The 7,500-nt window shown below is 58.2% G+C and overlaps 2 non-coding genes across 2 annotated transcripts; both read left to right on the plus strand.

Annotated features, from left to right (window-relative positions):
• The first annotated feature begins 3,299 nt into the window (after window positions 1-3,299).
• LOC142792309 (small subunit ribosomal RNA) lies at window positions 3,300-5,114 on the plus strand. The gene has a single exon (XR_012890829.1). It is a non-coding gene; the product is annotated as a small subunit ribosomal RNA (ribosomal RNA).
• A 1,719-nt stretch (window positions 5,115-6,833) lies between these two features.
• On the plus strand, window positions 6,834-6,986 carry LOC142792300 (5.8S ribosomal RNA). The gene has a single exon (XR_012890820.1). It is a non-coding gene; the product is annotated as a 5.8S ribosomal RNA (ribosomal RNA).
• Window positions 6,987-7,500: the final 514 nt, after the last annotated feature.

Below are 7,500 nucleotides of genomic sequence, written 5' to 3' on the forward strand. Positions count from 1 at the left end.
CGCGTTTTTTTTTTCTTTCGCCCCGGCTGACGCAGTTTTCGCGCCGCCCCGGCTGACGCGGTTTCGTGCCGCCCCGGCAGACGCGGTTTTTTGCGCCGCCCCGGCTGACGCGGTTTTTGCCGCCCCGGCTGACGCAGTTCGGACTTTGCACTTTTTGGCTGAGCCTGGCTGGCGGCCCACTCACTCGATCGCCATGTCTGTTTGCCACAGTTTTCCCGGTGGTGCCGCACCCGGGCTCGCCCCGGCAGACGCGTTTTTTTTTTCCTTCGCCCCGGCAGACGTGGTCCCCCCCCCCCCTCCGTCTTTCTTTTTGTTTTTTTTTTCGCCGCGGCTGAAGTGGATTTTTCGGTGCCTCGACGCCCCGGTAGTCGCGGTTTTTCCGTTTCCGCACGGCCCCGGCTGACGCTGCTCGGTCACAGTCGCCTTTTGTGGTGATTGCAGACTTCTTGAGCGCGGGTGTTTTTTTTTTGTTGTTGTTGTTGTTTTATTACGCATTCGCTCCAGCAGACGCTGTTTAGACTTTTTGTTTCCTCTTTTATCCTGCGACGAGGTGACGAGGTTTATTCGGTGCCCCGCCGCCCCGGCTGAAGTGATTTTTCCTGTCCCGTGCCGCCCCGGCTGACGCGGTTGGGACTTCGCGTTTGTTCGGCCGCCACGGGTTTTGGCGCACTCGCTCGGTTGCTTGTTGTTGCCACTTGTTGCGAACCCAGGTTTCTTGAGCGAGCGCGGGCGTTTTTTCTTCCTTTCTTTCTTTGTTCTATGTGTTAGCGAATCGGCCTTTAATATCACACGAGGACTCACAACCAACAATTTTCAGTTTGAAGTGTAAAAAATCTGCAGGTGTTGACGTAACTGACTTGCCCCGTACCCTTGAGTACATCCATGAAGTTCTCGTAGTACTACTAAATCGCATTATTCCAAGTGGAGAAATTCCCATAAACTTGCAAACCTCTACACGAAAATCGGTGCGCGTGATAAAGTTGAAAATTATCGTCCGATATCAAATGTGCCTTCTATAACACAAATTCTAGGAAAAAAAAAACACTTGTTCGCCGTTTTCTGCGCCGTGACTGGCAGCACTCCGGCGAAGCGAAACGGGGTCGATTCGAGCACGATATCGGCGTCTTTCGACGTGCTCGCCGGCGACCGTCGCACGAGTACGTCGCACGAGCGCGTCTGCCGGGGCGCCGTTTGCGAAGCCGACGCAAAAGTGGGAACCGCCGCTCGGATGATCGCCGCTTTCGGCAGAGTGAGTGTTGGCACTCCGGGGAAGCGAAACAGCGTGAATGCGCCCACGAAATCGGCGTATTTTGAAGTGCCCGCCGGCGACCGTCGCACGAGTACGGTAAACCGCGTCAGCCGGGGCGTAGTTCGGGACGCCGACGAAAAAGTGGGAAGCGCAACTCGGATCTTCGCCGTTTTTGCAGGAGTGAGTGGCGGCCCTCCTGCGAGACCAAGAAGCATCGATTCGTGCACGAATTCGGCGCCTTTCGACGTGATCGCCGGCGACCGTCGCTCGAGTAGGGCAAACCGCGTCTGCCGGGGCGGGCTTCGGGACGCCGATGCGAAAGTGGGAAACGCTGCTCGGATGTTCGCCGTTTTTGGCCGAGTGAGTGCTGGCACTCGGGCGAAGCCAAACGGGGCCGATTACGGCACGATATCGGCGTCTTTCGACGTGCCCGCCGGCGACCGTCGCACGAGTACGGTAAACCGCGTCAGCCGGGGCGGAGTTCGGGACGCCGATGCGAAAGTGGGAAGCGCCGCTCGGATCTTCGCCGTTTTTGGAGGAGTCAGTGGCGGCACTCCGGTGAAGCCAAGGTGCGCCAATTCGCGCACGATATCGGCGTCTTTCGACGTGCCCGCCGGCCACCGTCGCACGAGTACGGCAAACCTCGTCTGCCGGGGCGGGGTTTGCGACGCCGACGCAAAAGTGGGAACCGCCGCTCGGATGTTCGCCGTTTTTGGCAGAGTGAGTGCTGGCACTCCGGCGAAGCGAAAGAGCGTGAATGCGCCCACGAAAGTAGCGTATTTGGACGTGCTTGACGGCGACCGCCGCAGGAGTACGAAAAACCACGTCAGCCGGGGCGAGCGACCCACGGCGGTCTGGGTGCATATCGCTGCTATTATAGGGGCACCCCGGCAGACGCAGAAAGACAAAAAAAAATGGGGACATGGCGTGCGTCACCGTGCGGCTTCGCAGCGTTGCCGAAGTCGCCGAGCCCTTCGACTGAGCCGAACGGCGGACAGGGAACGTTGGTCGGCCGTTCTAACCTGTCGGTGCCACGCCGAGACGTCGTTAAGGAAAACCGCGTCGTGGGCCTCTACGACGCCGTCGAGTCGTTGTACGTTTGGTGTCCAGCGTGTCGGCAGCGAGTAGCGGACACGTCGTTCACGACTTCGGTCTTTCGCAGTCGACGCGAACTTGCGGAGAGTCGTGGTGCCTCACGTTTTCGGCAGAAACCGCGGCGGAATTTTCCCGTGCCTGCGCGTACGACCTCGGTGCTGTGCCGTCAGCGTAGTGTTGCACAAACTCGTGGCCTACCCAAGGTGCGGTACGTTTGCGGCCGTATCCTCGGTGGGAATTTCGTGAGTAGGGTCGCAAATTCTACGACCTCGGCGGGTTTGAGAGCGACGTAGACTTGTGGCACGCTCAACGTGCCACACGTTTCGGGGCACACCCGCGGTGAAATTTTCTCGAGTACGCTCGTATTAGTGCCCAAGGAGGTCTGGGTACTTATCGCTGCTATTATGTGGGGGTTCTCGTGAGCGGCGTACGCGAAAGCGACCGGGTGTCTGATATGCGGCGGGCTTCGGCCTCGTCAAGCGTGTCCTCGGGTCTGCTCCAGGGGAATCCACGGCAGTCGTCTGCAGCCTCATCCGCTTGATGCGTTAGGGGCTGGTTGTCGGACGGTGCCGTTTTACCACGATATCGAGGTGTGTTCCGTGTCGTCCTCGGGCGATTCAGATGCGAAAGCGCCGAAGACGCGGGCGTGACCCGTCGTCTGGCGGCTTTGCAGTCTCGGCTCCGTTGCTAGTTCCGGCCGGTCCACCGACAGTGCAGCGGGCTTGGGCAACCCGCACGGCGCGACCGAGTCGATGCAACGAAAAAGAGCGAGCATGAACGTGCTTCTTGCCGCACGGCTCCCACTCGTCTTTCGGGAAGGTTGTGCCGTAGCGAGCTCGAACGCCGTCATCTCGGAGTGCAAAATAAGCGTGTTGGGGCGCCTGAAGGTGGCCTCCGCCGCACACAGACTGCGTCCGGCCCGCCGAAGGCGAGGACGGACGCGCAGTCGAACGATTACCTGGTTGATCCTGCCAGTAATCATATGCTTGTCTCAAAGATTAAGCCATGCATGTCTAAGTACATGCCGAAATAAGGCGAAACCGCGAATGGCTCATTAAATCAGTTATGGTTCCTTAGATCGTTTCTTCCTACTTGGATAACTGTGGCAATTCTAGAGCTAATACATGCAGTGAGCCTGGAGCCCTTTGGGTAACGGGTGCTTTTATTAGACCAAGATCGATCGGGTTTCGGCCCGTATTGTGTGGTGACTCTGGATAACTTTGTGCTGATCGCATGGCCACGAGCCGGCGACGTTTCTTTCAAGTGTCTGCCTTATCAACTTTCGATGGTAGGTTACTTGCTTACCATGGTTGTTACGGGTAACGGAGAATCAGGGTTCGATTCCGGAGAGGGAGCCTGAGAAACGGCTACCACATCCAAGGAAGGCAGCAGGCGCGCAAATTACCCACTCCCGGCACGGGGAGGTAGTGACGAAAAATAACAATACGGGACTCTTTTGAGGCCCCGTAATTGAAATGAGTACACTCTAAATCCTTTAACGAGGATCAGTTGGAGGGCAAGTCTGGTGCCAGCAGCCGCGGTAATTCCAGCTCCAATAGCGTATACTAAAGCTGCTGCGGTTAAAAAGCTCGTAGTTGGATCTCAGTTCCAGACGAGTAGTGCATCTACCCGATGCGACGGCTCGGACTGAACATCATGCCGGTTCTTTCTTGGTGCACTTCATTGTGTGCCTCGAGATGGCCGGTGCTTTTACTTTGAAAAAATTAGAGTGCTCAACGCAGGCGAGTCGCCTGAATAAACTTGCATGGAATAATAGAACAAGACCTCGTTTCTGTTCTGTTGGTTTTTGGAATACGAGGTAATGATTAAGAGGGACGGACGGGGGCATTCGTATTGCGGCGCTAGAGGTGAAATTCTTGGACCGTCGCAAGACGAACTACTGCGAAAGCATTTGCCAAGAATGTTTTCATTGATCAAGAACGAAAGTCAGAGGTTCGAAGGCGATCAGATACCGCCCTAGTTCTGACCATAAACGATGCCAACCAGCGATCCGCATGAGTTACTCAAATGACTCGGCGGGCAGCTTCCGGGAAACCAAAGTATTTGGGTTCCGGGGGAAGTATGGTTGCAAAGCTGAAACTTAAAGGAATTGACGGAAGGGCACCACCAGGAGTGGAGCCTGCGGCTTAATTTGACTCAACACGGGAAAACTTACCCGGCCCGGACACTGGGAGGATTGACAGATTGAGAGCTCTTTCTTGATTCGGTGGATGGTGGTGCATGGCCGTTCTTAGTTGGTGGAGCGATTTGTCTGGTTAATTCCGATAACGAACGAGACTCTAGCCTATTAAATAGGTGCGGGGTTCCCAGCACCTTACAACCTTCTTAGAGGGACAAGCGGCTCCTAGCCGCACGAAACAGAGCAATAACAGGTCTGTGATGCCCTTAGATGTCCGGGGCCGCACGCGCGCTACACTGAAGGAAGCAGCGTGTCTTTATCCCTGTCTGAAAAGACTGGGTAACCCGTGGAACTTCTTTCGTGATTGGGATAGGGGCTTGCAATTGTTCCCCTTGAACGAGGAATTCCCAGTAAGCGCGAGTCATAAGCTCGCGTTGATTACGTCCCTGCCCTTTGTACACACCGCCCGTCGCTACTACCGATTGAATGATTTAGTGAAGTCTTCGGACCGATGTCCGGCGCGGCCTTTCGGTTGCGCCGGTCTGTTGGAAAGATGACCAAACTTGATCATTTAGAGGAAGTAAAAGTCGTAACAAGGTTTCCGTAGGTGAACCTGCGGAAGGATCATTAACGGATTGTGAAGGGTGAGCGCCTCAGCTGCGTCTGCGCCCGACACTTTCTGCCGCTGACCCCGTTTGGACGCGGGGTCGGCTTTTCCCCACGGGGCTGCCTGAATGTGGAGCGGCACCCCGTGACAAATTGTTGCGCCCAGCGGACGCCAACACCGCGACCTTGGACGGTCGGCCAGGTGGCGGACGCGGGTACAAACGGCGCAACGCACTCATAGGTCGGCTTTCGACCCGCCACTGCACCGTGGCTCGAAGCGCTCGAAATGCGCGACCCGACCACTGCGGGACCGCCTAGTACTGTAAACAGGAGCGGCGGAGCGCGAACGGCGAGTCGTGGTTACGTCGGTAGAAGGCGAGGCTGCGCGTTTCCGAAACGCCAGCCGAGTGCCCTCCCGACCGTTCGAGCGTGCAAGAACGAGACCCGACAATCGCGCGGCGACTGCCAAGTACGAGAGGAACGGCACAAGCGTCGGCGGTCGGTCAAGGAACTGGCGATGTGACGGGTCCGCTGTGCACCAGTGCATACCGTCCCGCCGTCCGCGGCAAGCGCCTCCGCGTCCTCGGGTGACGGAGGCTGCCGGTCGGTTCTTGCAGGCGAGAGATCTCGCTGGCACCGGTTCGCGTTGACGCGCGGCCGGTCATGGCACGGCGATGCGACGGCCGAGGTGCGCAGTACTCGATGGAGGAACCGCACGCTCCGATGACCGTCCCGCCCTCCGCGGCGTATGCGTACCGACCGTAATGGTTGCAGCAGCGCCGGCCGGCTTTTGAATTCGCCACACGAAACACGGTGCGAGATCGCGGTTAGGGGAGCGTCGACGTTGCCAGGCGTTTTGCTTGCTGCCGAGGGAAAGGCGGCACGGCCACGTCGCGCTCGTCGCGATTAGCGGGTCTGCGCGCTTTGGGAAGGTGCCGCAACGACTTGCCGAAAGAGGAAGCACGGAAGAACGAGGGACTTGGACGTCCCGACAATTGAACGCACTTGCGGCCAGGCCCTTGCTGGCTTCGTTCTTCCGCCTCGAGTAGGCTCGTACGCGGCTCCGGCGCCGGAAGTGGTCCTTGGCACCGACTTCGGTGGACGTGGGAAGTGCCGCGCAAGTACGGCGCGCCTGGCTCCACCTGTTGGCTAAAGTAGGCAGCCGGATCGGCATTTTGGTGTGCGGTGGCAAACCGTGGATGCGAAAAAAGCTTGTGCGATTTCGTGGAACAAAAAGCGGGGGTCCCCCTTTTTATGCGGAGGAGACCGACCCGCCCGCCGTGGTGAACCGCGACGCCACGGTAAAAACGGGAGAGGCTTGTCGATGGGACCGTGCATCCCGCGCTCCACGGAGGCCGGGAGGCGGCCGCCCGAGGAAATGTGTAGCCGTCGAGGCCCGCATCTGCGTGCACTCTTATCCAAATGGGTGTACCGCAGGCATTTTCTGGTTAGGCGGGCCAATGAGAGCGAGCACACAACGATACCTACGGGTCCGGCTTGGAGAACCGGCTTCGACGCCTCCCGAGTATTTATAGAGGGGTGGACCACGAAAGCACTCGCAAGTAGCGGAAGCGAAACGCCGTCCGAAACACACCGTTTGCTCGATTTGCGGCAGCCGAAAAAGGCGCGGCAGAGTTTTGGAGTCCAAGCGTGCGCTGAAAAGCGCCCTTCTTGGCCACTGTTTGGCCGAGTGCCAGAAACGTTTGGTTTTGACTGTACGGAATTGAACAAACACTTTTTCACGACTCTAAGCGGTGGATCACTCGGTTCTCGGGTTGATGAAGAACGCAGCCAGCTGCGAGACTTGGTGTGAATTGCAGGACACACTGAGCACTGATTCTTTGAACGCACATTGCGGCCTTGGGTCTTCCCTTGGCTTCGTCTGTCTGAGGGTCGGATCACATATCAAGAGAGCCTTCGGCGCACAAGGGAACGTGAGCCGTCGACTCGTTTTGACCGCGTCGGCAACACGGACAGCACGCTGAACACCTCACAGCGAGCGCCAACAGCGGCCACTCAAGGGCGAGACGGTGGCGACCGTCGTGCCAGAGCCCAACCGAAACGGGGGCGACCGACTGCATTGAGGATGTGGCACCTCGGTGAGACCGCCGCAGGACTTCGAGTCGGAAGGAAGCCTGCAGGGAAAGTGCGGTCGAGGTTGCGTACTCCTCTCTGCGACCGGGCGCGCAAGAGCTGCGAGAGCCACGGACGCGCAACTTTAACGCACGGTAAACACGAGGAGCGAAAGCCGGCCAGCAAAGCTTCTCCAGCCGTGCGCAAAGTGCGCGAGATCGCAGCCTTGCGTTGCGCTTGTTGCCCTCGAAGTAAGCAGGGTGTCCCGTAGACCGGGCGCTCGAACACGCTGCGGGGCCGTGCCTCCTCCAGGCTTTGCCGCGCGAACAGGGAACGT

The sequence above is a fragment of the Rhipicephalus microplus genome, unplaced genomic scaffold (genome assembly GCF_043290135.1).
Source record: "Rhipicephalus microplus isolate Deutch F79 unplaced genomic scaffold, USDA_Rmic scaffold_211, whole genome shotgun sequence".
Lineage (NCBI taxonomy): Eukaryota > Metazoa > Arthropoda > Arachnida > Ixodida > Ixodidae > Rhipicephalus > Rhipicephalus microplus.